We start from the raw sequence: 14,949 nt of genomic DNA, 5'->3' as shown, positions 1-14,949 counted from the left end.
ACAAATAAGGAAAATGAGGCACCCAGAGGAAGTGATTTTGCCCATGATCATACAGGTAGTGAGCAACAGAGCCACCGCACTCTGCTCTGATGAAATGAGCCAATGAAAGTGAAATCGCTCTGTAATGGCCAAGCACTATAGTGAGTTCTTAAAATTTGTGGGAAACGAAACTTCAAGATTGTCGCCTATTTATGAAAGCCAGAAAAGAAAGGTTAGAAATGGGTGAAGAATACAGTAAAAGAGCGACAGAGGAAGGGGAAAGAAGAGAAGGGAGCTGAGACGTAGAGGAAGGAGACAGAAAAAAAAAAAGATGAGAAAGCTGGGAACAGGGGCCAGACAGAGCTGGATGAACTGTGGAACTAAGGAAAGGAAGAAGAGAAGATTGCAAAAAAAAAAAAAAAAATAGAGGCCCTAGAGAGGAGGGGGGAGAGGGAGGGAAAGGGCTGCGCCCCGGAGACTAGGAGACTTGGGAGAGGAGAAAGTTCCGAGGAGGGTGGGACGGGGCGGGGCGAGTGCTGGAAGGCCGCCGTTCATTGGTGAAAGCTGCCCAGGCTGCCGTCCTGTCTCAGCTCGGGGAGAGCCGCACACCTTCTGGGCTCGGAGTGGGAGACAGGCTGCACCTGGGTGCAGGAGAGCGCGCCTGGGAGAGCGGCTGGGGAGACGGCGCCGCGGCAACCGCCGGGGAAGGGGAGGCACGAGCGCCGAGCCCCAGAGGAAGGTAAGTGCGCCCTGCGCCGCTGAGCTGCCGGGCTTGCGTGAGTAAACGAAGGCAGCGGGGGCTGGGGGCGCGGCGCAGCCAGGGGCCTCCCCCCAACCGACCCCACCTGTAAATAGCAAGAAGGGAGGGAGGGGACTCAGCCGGAGGAGCCTCGGGGTGCGTTCGGCTGAAGGCCAGCGCGAAGTGCAGGGTGGTGGGGGCCCGGAAGCGTGAAGCAGGGGACCGCTCCGGAGGGTGGTGGGGTGCGTCCCACTTTCTTCACCTGTAAAATCAGGGATTGGGCTTTTTTAGGTCCTTCCCAGCACTGAGTCCTTCCTACTGGCATCACTAGCAGGATGCTGTTCTCTAGACGTGTTTGCTAGGTTACTAACGCCAAAGTGGGAAAAAAATTAGGCTTTTTCCAAGTAAGTTCTCCAGGGGAGAGGAGATAGATGTGCATAAAAGGGGCAGTTTTTTTCCTTTGAAAATGGGGATTTATTTGCGAATTGGAGTGTTTTCTCCATCCGGGGATGTATATCGTCACAGAACCATCTAAAGTTAGGGCAGTGAGCGGCTTGGGAGATCACCTTTCTAGTTCAAACCCCTTTATTTTACTGGGGAAACATCCCCAGAGAAGTTCAAAGACTCGCCGGGGGAGAAACCATAGCTATTGTTAAGTGGCAGCTCCTCCGCGGGAACCCTTGTCTGCTGATGACTAATTAGCTTCCCTCTACACTCGGTTTTCTCTGTCCTGTGGAATTTTTCTATTTTCAATATGGAAAAGGGGTAGTTTGAGAGCCCCTCAAATTTAGGGCCCGTTAGCAGAACTTTAAGAAATGTTTCTCCATTTTACCTCACTAGAACTCCAAGGAGTTGGGGACTATTGTCTTTAAAATTTAAAAACAAGAAACAACAAAAATGCCAACAATTAGATGAAATTGAGCTTTAAATCTTGAAGAACAACTGCTTGCTTGTATAGCCTAGGTCACAGACTGCCCTCCCTTCTGCACAGTTGACTGTGATGGAAAGATAGATTAGGGGTGGTATGATCACCATGAATCATGCTTTAAGTCTCCTGACCAATTCAATGGGACATTGTGGTTTAAAGACACAGCTGTAGATCGCAGACAAGCAGAACAACTTGAGTCTCAGAAGGAAGAACTAAATACTACCTTTCGATATCTGAGCCACTGGGGCTGAGGGAAATAGTTCTAGCCATCAGCTAGAGAAGTCACTTTATTAGTAACTGGTGTACCGATGGCATGAGTGTCCAGCAGTCCCTTTCTTTTAGTTTTAGATAGGGTCATGCTAAATGGCTGTGAGGTCACACATATGCTTATTCCCACCATACTCACATTTTTATCAAGGTTAAACTACACAGTTAGTAGCCTTGAAGGGGAAGACAGTTGCAAAAAGTATATAATACAAGAGGGTGTGTACCTTAGGAGAAAGAGAAATTTTATCTCATTTGAGTAGGGACGGGAGGGAGATTATGGACTAATTGTTTACATTAGAGCCCTAGGATTTGAGTACAATGTATGTGTGATGACAAAGGAGGCTTACAGTCTTCTGCTTATACTGTTAGGATGTCTTTCTGCTTTCTCCCTTTACTTCTGAATTACCTCCTTGAATCAACTGTACTCAAACTCCAGCAAAGCAGCCCTTGTGTGTGTCTCTAGTTCAAGTGAAAGATGATCTGGCATCATCTCAACCAGTGGACCCAGTCTGAGTCTTCTGAAAGATCCCCAGTGTCGTTGTAGGGCCTTTTCTCAATCTGTGCAGTGTTATGCATACTCAGTAAATACTTACTGAGAGCATGAATGACCACCTTGTTACCTAATGATGCACTGACCTACAGAAACATATACACAAGTCGGTCTCCATATCACCACTCTGATACCACCAAATACCACTGTTAGGAAAGGCTGGCTTGATGGGGCTGAGTGAGTTTCCAGAGTCCCTAGAGTTGCCTGGAGTTTACTGGTGATAGATTTTTTGGCTATCCAAATAGTTTCCCAAACGCAGCATGCAAGGGCATGTCTGGTTTTTATTACAAGAGATAATATGATTTAATGTTGTCCCTGCTTCCTTCCGAGGTTGGAGAAGAGAAGAATCAGATGGTCTTGTTTGACTTGAGTTTGTCTCTCCCTGCATTTTAGTTTTTTCTTGCATTTTCCACTTCATATTGCACAGAAATTGAGCTTCCCACCCTCTTGACAAATCAGGCTAAGCCTGCATCTAGTGAATTTAGACTGTTTGACTCAGAGTCAGAAAGACCCGCATTCACATTTCATCTCTGACCCCACTATGATTATGAGCAAATGACTTAATCTTTCTTAGACTCACTTTCATCCTTTTTAAAGTGAGAGCATATATATGTTATAGGGGCATCCCCTATAACAGGGGTCCTCAAACTAGGGCTAGATGCAGCAGCTGAGGACAGTTATCCCCTTCTCCCAGGGCTATGAAGTTTCTTTATTTAAAGGCCCACAAAACAAAGGTTTTGTTTTTACTATAGTCCAGCCCTCCAACAGTCTGAGGGATAGTGAACTGGCCCCCTATTTAAAAAGTTTGAGGACCCCTGCCCTAGAACATCTACTTCATATAACAAATGAGAAAATGTATGTAATGAGCTTTGCAAAATTAATGCATCTTAAGTGTCAGTTTTAAGTACTGTTGTTAATACATATTGATTATCATCTTGCAGTGGCTTTTTTGTTTAGGGTTGAAGAAGGAAGGCCTGGATGCAAATCCTTCCTCTGACACTAGTTAAGTGATCCTGTACCAGCCATTTAACCGATATGGGCCCCAAGCAACTTTCTATAAATTATCCTAACAAGTCACAGATGGACTGAAATCAACACTTTGTAGACTACTTAAGCAATATGAATTAACAAACTGAGTCCTTTGAATATGACTTAAAGCATCAATAGACCAGATCTAGTTCAGTCCCCCCTCATTTTATAAGGGATAAGTTGAGGTCCAAAGAAATTAAGTAATTTACTCAAGTTTACATATCATTTGGACAGAGCAGGGGCTGGGTATCATCCTTTGTTGATACTTGATATTTAATATATTATTGTAAAATAATATTTTAGTAAAATAATATTTAATTTTAAAACATGTTAATTTTTATATTTTGAGATATATAAATTGGAAAGAAACAGGTTACTTTCTCCAGTTTTCACAGCCTGTCAGTGAGTGAACTGTGAACAAAAAAAAAAACTCAATATTGATCCTTTTTGGTGTTGTATGCAGGCCCAAATGGCCTACCTCATCACTAGTTTCTTGTGCAATTTTAGTTTTACTTTAGGAAGAAATATAGGATTGCTGCTGAGATGACCAAGTCATGGTGTGATATTTTTGAAAGTCTAATTTATAGTTTCAGGGGGAAAATATCAAATGTTGAAAAACAAAAATTTCAAGAGGAAGTTTTCAATCAAAAAGAGGTGGGTTTTTTTTGCTGATATTTAAATGTATTTGAAATATATGCAGGTATTGGATCATAACAAATGTACTATTTAATTAAAAATAATTAAACCTGTGGGGGAAACCAGAAGCCTTTGGTTATGTTTCTTTGTTTTTAAATGAATGACCCCAATCAAGCTCTAAGATTTTATTCCTATAGCAATCAAACATTGATTAAACATATGTAATGTGCCAGGAACTGTGATAAGTCCTAGCAGCAGTGTGCTAGTAATATTTAACAACCAGCTTTCCAGGTAGGAAAATGTGCATATCACACTTTCCCAAACCTAGACAATCAACAAAATATTAAATCAAGCCCTTATTTTTGTAGTTTATCAGTTTCTAAGATTTAAATATACACATTGAAAATTCAATGACCGTCTTCTTAGAATTGGCTTCCACATGCCAGAATGCAAAGGTACACATAAAACCCCCTGATCTGAAGAATTTTTCTAGTAAAGAAAATGTATTTTGATGGAGGAGGGCACTTCTAAATGATGGTGGAGGGAAGGAAGGGAGGGATCAAGAAAGGCTTCATGCAGAAAGTGGAAGTTTTGAAGTTTCTGAGTTTTGAAGTAATAAAGGGATTCTTAAAAGCAGCAGTAATGAGCTGCTGTTCATCTTTAAGTGCAGAGTCATCAGCTTCACTTTCTCATCCAGAGCAATCTGGATCCACTGGCAAGATAGAGATCAGAACAGCTGAAAGTAGCCCTGGATGCAGTAAGGAGTATACTAAGGAAAGCTGGATTATGATGTGGAAGGAATAGCTGAACTATAGAATGTGGGGGTGAGGATAATAATATGCAACAAGTTTGGAAAGGTTAAATTGAAGCTGGGTTGTGAAGATATTTAAAAGCTAATTTATTTAGTATATATTTTAAATCTTAAAATGGTTCCTGAGACTTTTGGGATATCCTATATTTGTTACTAAGAGCTGTAGAGAGCCATTGGAGTTTATTGAGAAGAGGAGTGACCTGGTCCGAGCTGCACTTTAGGAAAATCACTGCAGTAGCTATGTGGTAGATGAATTGGAAAAGAGGCTTGGGAGCAAGGAAACCAATTAACAGGCTATTGCAATAGGGCAGGTCAAGGGTATAAAGAGAGGCTATACAAGAGTGGTGGCCTTATGAATGAGAGAAAGGGATGAATGTAAAAGAAGTTATGGAGGTGAATCAATAGGCTTGGCAACTTTTTAAGTGGGGTGAGGAAGAGAAGGGAGTCAGTGATAAGATCAAGATTGTGATGTTGGATGACTGGAAGGAAAATGGTATCTTTGACAGAAAAAAAAAGAAATTTGGGGTGGATTTGGGGACAAGATAATGTATTATGTTTTGGATGCTGAATATGAATTGCTTATGGGATAATCAGCTTGAAATGTTCAATGGTAAATTGAAGACACATGACTGAAGCCCAAGGGAAAAACTAGGGGCGGATACATAGATCTGCAAATTCTCTGCATATAGAGATTATAATTAAACCCGTGGAGAGATGATAAGATCACCAGATAAGAGAAAGCCCAGAACAGAATCTATAGGTACATCCAAAATTATCAGGTATATTATAATGATGAATAAGTAAATGAGATTTGACGTGTGATCATACAAATAGGAAGAAAACCAAGAGAGAGCAATGTGAAGAAAACCCATGGCGGAGAGAGTATTCAGAAGAAAATGGTGGTCAAAAGAGTGAAAGGCTCAGAAAGTTCAATAAGGATTAGAAATAAAAAATACCTGTCAGATTTAGCCAGTTAAGAGATCATTGTTAATTTAGGAGAAAGAAGTCTTAGCCAAGTGATGAAGGTGGAAGATGAATTGAAGAGTGACTCTTGGTCTTACATATATCAAAGATCTCTTCCCTATATATTGGTTCTTGCCATAATCCTTACAAATATGTTCAAGTCTTACACTCTTCTTGAAAAAACCTTCATGGAACCTACCATCAGTTCTAGCTATTAATCTTTTTTTACCTCTTCTCTTTCACAGCAGATCTCCTGGAAAAACTATCTTTACTTATTCCCTCATTTCTTTTCATCTTACTCAGATGAAATGACATCTAAGTGTCAATGACAGTACATAATATAATATTGTGAGTGTGTGTGTGTGTGTGTGTGTGTGTGTATTCCCTAGAACATGCTTCATAGGATCATTATGGAGACCAAATGAGAAAAGGAGAGGAAGGGAAATGAGTAACAGTAGTTTTTTCAGAAGATCTGCTGTGAGAGGGAAGAGGTGAAAAAAGTTAAAAGCTAGAACTGATGGTAGATTCTATAGAGGGTTTTTCAAGGAGAAGAGTGGGAGATTTGAAAATATTTGTAGGAATAATGTCAGGAACCAGTATATAGGAAGAGATCTTACATATATATAGGTCCAAGAGTCAAAGGGAAGCATAGTATGGTTTTATATATATGTCTATGATTGTATGATTGTATTGTATTACATATATGTATAATGTGTATATTTATAGATATCTGGGTACATGCATATGTATGTGTATATATTTATATGTATATATATAAATATATACACATACATAAATGTATTTGTGTGTATGTGTGTGTGTATAATACCATGCGTAATTGTAGTCGCCTTTAGGGTGGGATAGGAGAGAGGGGGAAAATGAAGGAAAAATGTATAACAGTATAAAAAAAAACCTACAAGGAAGCAAAGTTGGACAAGTTTGAAAACAATATGTAGTATTTATCATATAGGCATTCTTGAGATGGATATTTATTGTTTTATATTGAATGCTCTCTTATATTCTGTTGTGTACATGGCAATAGTTTTTTTTTCCTTTTCTCATTTTGTATTTAAGTTTAAAATAAATCTTAAAATTTGCTAAAAAAAAAAAAACAAAGCAAAACTTTGTCAGAGGCTAGAGCAGAGGATAAGAGAGTGAGGGATTGCTATTAAAGAATCTTGAGATATAAAAAAAAGGAGAGAAGAAGAAGCTCATGGTAAATGATCTTTATTTTCTTAATAGAATATAAGTTGAGGGTCACAGGTGAGAATCTGGATGGCTTGAATATGAAAAGATTTAGAACCACCTCTATGAGGAATGAGATAACATCAGCTTGGTAGGAGTAATGGGATAGCCTTGTTGCAATGAAGGCTCAATTCAGTTTAGATGACAGATGTGTAGTGGACCTTGCTGGTTATTACATACGTTATCTCATTTTGTCTAGTAAAAACTTTGCTTATTGCTCTGAATTTCCTATTTTTGTGGATAACTTCATCATCCTTCCGGTCACCATCTTATATTCTTGTTTCTTCCTCATTCTACATATCAGTGACCAAGTCTTGTAGATTCTCCCTCCACTCTTCTCCCTTTTCCTTTCTTTACACTCATATGGCCACCACTCTAGTCCATTGTTTTTCTCCTGGATGACTGTAGAAGAAAGATTTCTTCTGTAAATGTTCTCCCAATTTAAGTCTCCCTTTTCTAGTCCAATCTCCAGAGAGCTGCACCTGCCAGCTTAATCTTCCTAAAACGCAGGTCTAAGCCTATTATTGTCCTATTTAAGAATCTTCAGTGGCTCCCTGTTTCCTCCAGAATTAAATACAATCTGGCTCCAGGCTATCTTTCCAGACATTTCCCATTATTCCTCTTCAGGCAAGCTATGTTCCGGCTGAACTGGCTGGTCTCAAACTCAGTTTTCCATTTCTCCTTGACCAGGCTTATGTCCTACATGCCCTGCCCCTTGATCCCTTTAATTTCTTTTTAAATGGGTCAGCTAGAGGCTATTTCTTAGACAAGTACTTTTGCTGCTTTCCCTAGTTGTTAGTATTCTTTCATTTCCCTGATTTGATCGGATAGGGTGTCCTCCCTGTAGGAGGACAGAAACTTTGTATCCCCCAAATCTAGTCCATAGCCCCATACACAGGAAACACATAGTAAATTCTAGCTAACTGGTGATTAAATGACCTCTTAAGATCCCATATCCCTCGAAATATGTGTCTGTGGTCTTAAGCTCAAGTCACTACTGGAAACCAGTTTCATTGGAGAGATGATGAAATGTTAAACAATAAATCTCCTTAGAAAGTTAACTAGGATGAGACAGAAGAAAACTAAAGAAATTTATACTGGGAGGTTATGAGTTAAGTATAACCATGTCAGGAAAAATCTGGTGGTTACAGTAAACCACTAACTGGTGTAATAATGCTAGAACTGAAAGTCAGTGCCAGACTAGAAGTATGACCTGAGGAAACTGGCAAGTTAAGCTTCCCTTACACTTTGCTTCACTTAAGGCCCTGTGAAAGTCCAGTTTAGAGCATCGGTTTGGATCCAATGGAACAAATCTTAATAAAGAAGATAAAAATTTATGCAGAAAGCACAGAAAGAGCAGTAGTCTTGGAGTAAGGAAAGATCTAAATTCAAAATTACATTTCTGGCATTTTCTTAGAATAAATGTCACAATCTTTCTTAGGACTCTTTTTTTTTTTTGAGGAAAATAATAAAAACTTACAGGGTTGTTGTGAGGGTTAATAAGATAATGTATTTAAAATAATTCCACAGACCTTAAAGAGATAGTCAGTTGTTAACATTATGATATGTGTTGATATTGTTGAGGCATCCCAGTCATATCCTACTCTTTGTGACCTCCTTTTAGAGGTTTTCTTGACAAGGAGACCGGAGTGGTTTGCCATTTCCATCTCCAGTTCATTTTACAGATGAGAAACTGAGGCATCCAGTGTTAAAAGGCTTGTTCAGGATTAATTCATGTCTGAGACCATATTTGCATTCAGGAAACTGAGTCTTCCTGAATCTAATTCTAGTGTTCTATTCATTTAGACATGTAGCTGCCATTTTAATATGTAAGGAACTTTAAAATTCCATTTTTTTTGCATAATCACTTCAGAGTTCTGATGATTGAGATATCCAACTTCTTTCGATATGACTGAATTTTGTTTTCATCCTTTTTGTTCTTTGTGTCTCCTCCCAATCCTCACATCCTTTTGAAGTGGTATTAATGCTACTATTTGGCCAACCTTGTTGGAATGCTGCAGGCTCTATTCTTAGAGGAAAGGACCAATTTGCTATCTAGTTGTAAAGAGCCAAGCAGTCTGACATATAATTGTAGGCCATGGAGTCGAAGCTGTATTTAGGCAACAGGGTGTCCAGACACTGGAATGAGTGGAGATTCTAAAGAGGATTTGTCTGGATGGGATACTATGGAGTGTTCTGTCTAGGGAAGTAAATACTCCATGGTTACTATTATCTGTCATACTTCAGTTATTTTTGGCCAAGAGGGGAAAAGGAGGGTCACAGCTTTAGATTTGGAAAGGATGTTAAAGACCTTCTTGATCAACTCCTTCATTTTATAGATGAGGAACTGATCTGAGAAATTGTGACTAAGTAAGTTTATACAGGTAATTAAGACACCAGGATTTGAACAGTGAACAGTCAGCTAAGAACTGGAAAGGACCACTGTGTTAGCATTTTGGGTTTATATTTTCCATTAACTTCTTGGATTCTGAATATCTGGCCCCAGGATACTATCAGTTTTTTGTTGTTCAATTGTTTCAGTCATGTCCAATCCTTTGTGACTGCATTTGAGGTTTTCTTGACAAAAATACTGAAAGGGTTTGCCATTTTCTTCTCTGCTGGATCCAGTAGTTATGTTTTGTCAGTCAAGCAGAGGTTAAGTGACTTGCTCATTGTCACATAGATGGGAAGTGTCAAAGGCTGAATTTGAGCTGAGGGCTTCTCAATTCTAGACCCAGTGCTCTATCAACTGAGCCACCAGCTGCTTATAGTATGGTTAGGTAGTATTTAAGCCTGCCATTCAGTAGCTTTTCAGTTTAAATTGAGCATAGGGATTTCACAAATTTTACTCGGTAAATATAATAATTCCTTACTTTTATTGTACATTTTTAATTTAGTTCTTTCTTCACAGAAAACCTTCCCTCACCTATTGGTGAGGTAGGGAGTATTACTTTTATAATACTGCAAACGCCAGAAACAGATCACAGTCCTTTTCCACACCTTAGCTGACTGTCACATTAATTTGTGTAGCATCAAAGTGAATCTCCAATTCTCTATTAAGGCTCTTTGAACTTAAATAGTTAGGCTTTCAGGTGAATCTGTTTCCAGGCACTTGCACTCCTAGTTTCTTTAGCTCTAATCTAATTCTATTTTATTTATCATATGTTTCTGCTTGTGCTTAACTGTGCCCTCAATGTATTTCAATCTTTGAATAAGCTAGTCACATTTCAGTGGCTATCTAGTTCCTGCCATGACAATTAAATGTGTGTCTTGAGTTTCCAGAGGCTCAACATAAGCAATCTATCATTTGTAACCACTGAATGGAGCCAGTCAGTAAGCATTTATTAAGTGCTTGTTGTGTGCCAATGGGAATGAAGTCATCTTAATTGGCTCTTTTCAGTCAATGGTGATGAAGGATTCCTTCAACCACTAGTAGTGAAGCTCTTCCCCATAGCCAGACTATTAACAAAAGACAGTGGTTTTCCAGGTTAAGATAATATTCATTCTTGTAACTCCTCTGTTCTCCTTTGACTTTTTCAATTAAATTCTCATTTGACTTATGGTTAGAAATTCATTTTAATTTTTATCATCCCCTCGTCAGGGCAAGTATTCCCAGCACTTTGCTTCCTGAAAGGTACATATGTGTTATAGTGAAATCTGGCCTAGAAGGAAGAAAGACTTATATTTCTGACAAATAGTGGTTATGCAATCCTGAGCAGTCTCTCAGTACTCTTGACAGTTCTGATTGTAAGTTGCAGAATAGTTCCAGACCTTTATTGGCAGAGGGAGTTCCTTCATCTAGAGCTACCTTCCCCAAAGGAATTAGTTAGTTAATAAACAATTACTAAAGAGCCTGTTGCATGCACTGTACTAAGTATTGGAGATACAATAGACAGTCCCTCAAATCAAGAAAAAGCCTTAGACTTGTTTTTTACATCAAGTGTCCTGCAGTCCAAGGAGCCCTAGTTCTGAAGTCTGAGAACCCAGGTTCAAATCCTGATTTGGAATTTACTATATATTTTTGTGAGCTTGGGCAAATCACTGGAACTCCCTGCGTGTCACTTTCCTCAATTGAAATTTTGGCCTTTTGTTCCAGCTCTAAATCTGTTTTCTTATAATCCTCAAACTTGAGAAACATCTTTGAAACTGTTTTTTCTTACCTCTCTCTCTTCAAGTCCTTCTATTCAATGCAAATGATTAGCTTTGAGTTAGTAGGAGAAGGTTGAAAATGCAGGTTATCTGTGTCTCATTTATCCCCAACTACAAATCATCAAAGAGAAGCTGATTTTTTTCCTTGAAGGTTCCCCATGATTTTTACTTGAGGATGAAGGTTTAAGCAGTATGAGAAACTCTTGTTGTTCTTTTGGATCCAAGAGAGCTGATCTTTAAGGTAAGGTTGAAGATCTCTTAGTTATTACTAGTTGTGGAAGCACAACATCAAGTGGAGGAATAACTAGCTCTCTTTGTTGGCTTGGCTTGGGATGAATTGGAATTTTGTTTTCCGACTTAGTAAATGAGGGAAATCAATTGTATTTGCATTTAATCATAGCATGATAGAGCTAAAAACCTTAGACTTGTGTCCTGCAGTCCAAAGAGCCCTAGTTCTGAAATCTGAGGACCCAGATTCAAATCCTGATTTGGAATTTACGACTTTTGTGAATTTGGGCTAATCACTGGAACTCCCTAGGTGTTTCCTCAAACTTGGCAAAGAGACAATTATACCTTGGTGGGTTTTGCATTGTACCTTGTTGCCTCTTTTTATGTTTTTTTCCTTGTAATATAATAAATCTTTCAAAGGATTTAGAGTTAGAAGGGACCTTAGAAAGTATTCTTTTGTGTATGTGTGTCATGGGCCCCTTCAGCAGTTTGGGGAAGCCCATGGACCCCTTCCCAGAATGATGTTTTTAAAAGCATAAAGTAAGTTAAATAGGGTTACAAAAAAAAACAACAACCAAGAGTTAATGGAAAATAAAGATATACAATATTTGTTGCTTTCCCTATTAGAATGTAAATTCCGTATGGCAAGGATTATTTCCTTGCACAGTACTGGGCATATGGCATGTACTTAATAAATATTTGTGTTTGTATATACATACATTTACATATAATAAAGATAGAATAAATGCAAAGTAGTTGAAAAGAAAATAGTTTTGGAGGGAGGGCTCTTAGGGGAAAATTAGAAAATACTACATACAAAAAGATGGTACTTGAGCTCCATCGTAAAGGAAGCCAGAGATTATGGGGGAGATAACTAAAGGAAGAATATTGCAGGAATGGGAGTATAATAATGAGGATGGAAAGATAAGCTTTGGCCAATTATGAGGGACATTAAAACATCAAAGAATTTTATCTTTTATACTGAAGGCTAAGGAAAGGCCCCGGAATTCATTGAATAGAAGAGGGACGTAGTCAAATCTGTGCTTTAGGATAATCACTTGGCAACTGTGTGGAGGATTATTTGAGTGGGGAGAGACTAAAAGTTAATTAAGAGAGTTGTGCCATGAATCCAAGTAAGAAATGATGAAGTCCTGCATTAAGGAAATAGCTGTGTGAATGGTATAAACCAGTAAAATGTAGGATATTGTGAAGGTAGAAATCTCAAAATTTGGCAACAGATTGGTTGTGTGAAATTAAGATAGTGAGGATTCAAGGATAATCCTAAGCATGTGGGAGATTGGAAGTATGGTAGTACTTTAGGTAAAAATAAAAAGGTGTGGGGGGAGTTTGGAAGAGGAGGTTTTTGGGGAAAAGTTTTGTGATGTTGAGTTGGAGATGTCTCTGTTTCATTCAGTTTGAAATGTCTATTTGGAAGCTCAGTCTGAGAGAGCTCTGGGATTAGTCATGTACATTTAAAAGCAACCAAAAAAAAAAAAAAAAAGCTAGTGGAGAGGAAAGAATGATTTTATTTCTTGTTCTTAATTGGGATTGTTAAAAGAGTAAAAATATTTCTATTTTTTATATTTCTAATTTTATTTATATTTCTAATTTTAATTATAATGATGATAATGAAATTTACACAGTAATTTTTAAGGTTTACTAAGCCTTTGGTGGACCTGAGTTTCCTTCTCTGTGAAGTAAGTAGGAGTGAATTAGCAGCTCTGTAAGGTGTCTTCTGGCTACGGCATTCTAGGAGTCTGCATTGTAGAAGACCATGTGGGATAAAGCCGACTTGGCAGCTTTCCCATCCCCACTAATGTACCATCTGTGTGATATGGGTGGGAAAGGTGGAAGGATGGAGGTGATCTGCTCAATTTGGGACTTCACCACATCGACCCCACAATTCCAAGTGTTATTGGACTTTAGTCATTCCTTTCTGACAGAAGTTGGGTTGATGTTTTTTGTCATCTGTGAGCAATCGTTATCAAATTTTAAAAGTATAGGGTGAGTTTTTTAAATTATAGGAAGATGGAGGGTTTGGAAGTGAGTGGTTTGGGGTGGTTTCTTGTGTGGGTTTCACACTATGAAATGCTTTTTTGGGATGATTTTTCCAATATGAAGACATGGAAAAATCCTATAGGGCTAGGAGGATTTGGGCTCCTAAGAGTCTACTGTTGGTAATGTGCTAGGCCTGAGGGTTGAACATTAGGCCTAAGGTTAGAACATGAACTGATGAAGTGATAATAAGTGGAATATATGCCTTCATTCTTCCCACTCCTGGATAGTAGGCTAGATTGGATCCAGCTTTAGAAAGTGAGCCTCCGACTGGGGGAAGGAAGGATTCCTTTTGATCTAGGCTGACTTTGGAAGATGGACCCACGTCGCCATCATGGCAGAGGGTCTAGATGGCAGAGGGTCAGTTCTAGCCCACTTGGGTCTGGATATTTTCTCAGTTACCCTAGACAGAGCTTCTGCATTGGTCTAGGGTGACTTTTAGTGTTAAAGTGGGTGATTGGAATTGGAATTATCTGGATTTTGATCCTTGCTCTCCTGTTATTTGCTGCAGAGACTATGTAGTTCTAACTTAACTTTCCTGAGCCTGAATTTCTTCATCTGCAAAAGAGACTTAATAGTTCTTACTTACTTCATAGGATTGAAAGTGTTTTTGAAGCTACAATGTGCTATATAAATTCAATTTCTTTATTGTATTGATGCTTTTTTTATAGCAAATTCTGGTATTTTAATCCTTACAACACCACTGGAGCCTGGGATGTTTCAGGGGCCACTTTTTATAAATCAAAAGGACAGTGTTAATGGAAATTCAACTTTTCAGAAAGTTATTGTGGTCTATTAAGAAAGCACTGGCTCTGGAGTTAAATCCCAGAGCTGATGTTCACTCCCTGTGTGGCTTTTTGACAAGACACAACTTCTCTGGTGGCCGGTTTCCCTATCTGTACCATGAAGGAGATGGTCTCTGAGGTCCTTTCCAGCCCTAAGTACATGTTTCTCTGATCATAGCATATTAATTGAGATTTTAAAGTTGGGTAGGATCTTAGATCATAGACCACAGGATTTTATAGTTGAAAGGGATTTTAGAAGACTTCATTTTAGAGATGGAGAAACAGATGTTGTTAATTGCCTGAAGTCACACTAGCAGTAAGCAGCAGTTTTTAAACCAAAGTGGTGGTTGTTAATTCATGTCTGATTCTTCATGTCTCCCAAGAGCCATACCATTCACAAGATTTTCTTGGCAAACATATGGAGCGGTTTTCCATTTCCTTCTCAAGTGAATTAAGGGAGCTAGTAGATCTGTGAGGCTAGATTCCTGACTCCAGGTCCAACACTCTATCTGCTGAGTTACCTAGCTGCTTCTTAGAGCACAGATACTTGGACCATAAATTCAACATTCCTTCCACCGCACCACA

At 38.9% G+C, this 14,949-nt stretch overlaps 1 protein-coding gene across 1 annotated transcript in view; it reads left to right on the top strand.

The window, feature by feature from the left end:
- Nucleotides 1-572: 572 nt before the first annotated feature.
- The window catches only part of SYTL2 (synaptotagmin like 2), a 151,104-nt gene continuing 136,727 nt past the window's right edge, over nt 573-14,949 (top strand). Inside the window, 1 exon segment of the mRNA XM_051987261.1 lies at nt 573-718. The gene's annotated coding sequence lies outside the window, so the exon portion shown is untranslated.

The sequence above is a fragment of the Antechinus flavipes genome, chromosome 3 (assembly GCF_016432865.1).
Source record: "Antechinus flavipes isolate AdamAnt ecotype Samford, QLD, Australia chromosome 3, AdamAnt_v2, whole genome shotgun sequence".
NCBI lineage: Eukaryota > Metazoa > Chordata > Mammalia > Dasyuromorphia > Dasyuridae > Antechinus > Antechinus flavipes.
The sequence above is the reverse complement of the archived record's forward strand: the minus strand, read 5'-3'. Positions and strand labels throughout refer to the sequence as shown.